Here is a 325-nt window from a genome sequence, read left to right on the forward strand (position 1 = left end):
TATCCCACCCTCTGACTCCACCACCTCAACCAAGCTTCACAATCATCATTGCTGTGTACAGAATTAAATTCCCTGGAACCTAACCCCTCCTATTTACATTAATTCTTATGGGGAAATTGGATTCGCTTAACATCGTTTCGCTTAAAGTCACATTTTTCAGGAACATAACTACAACGTTAAGCGAGGAGTTACTGTATATGTACTGTAGATTATCTCAATAATTCAATTGCAATTTTTAAAAATAAAATGCTTTTTGTTCAAAGGAAAAAATTGTAAGGGAAAAATCTCAACATTAATGCAAAGGCAATAGTGATAAAAGCATAAC

Source organism: Chrysemys picta, chromosome 2 (assembly GCF_011386835.1).
Source record: "Chrysemys picta bellii isolate R12L10 chromosome 2, ASM1138683v2, whole genome shotgun sequence".
Taxonomy (NCBI): domain Eukaryota; kingdom Metazoa; phylum Chordata; order Testudines; family Emydidae; genus Chrysemys; species Chrysemys picta.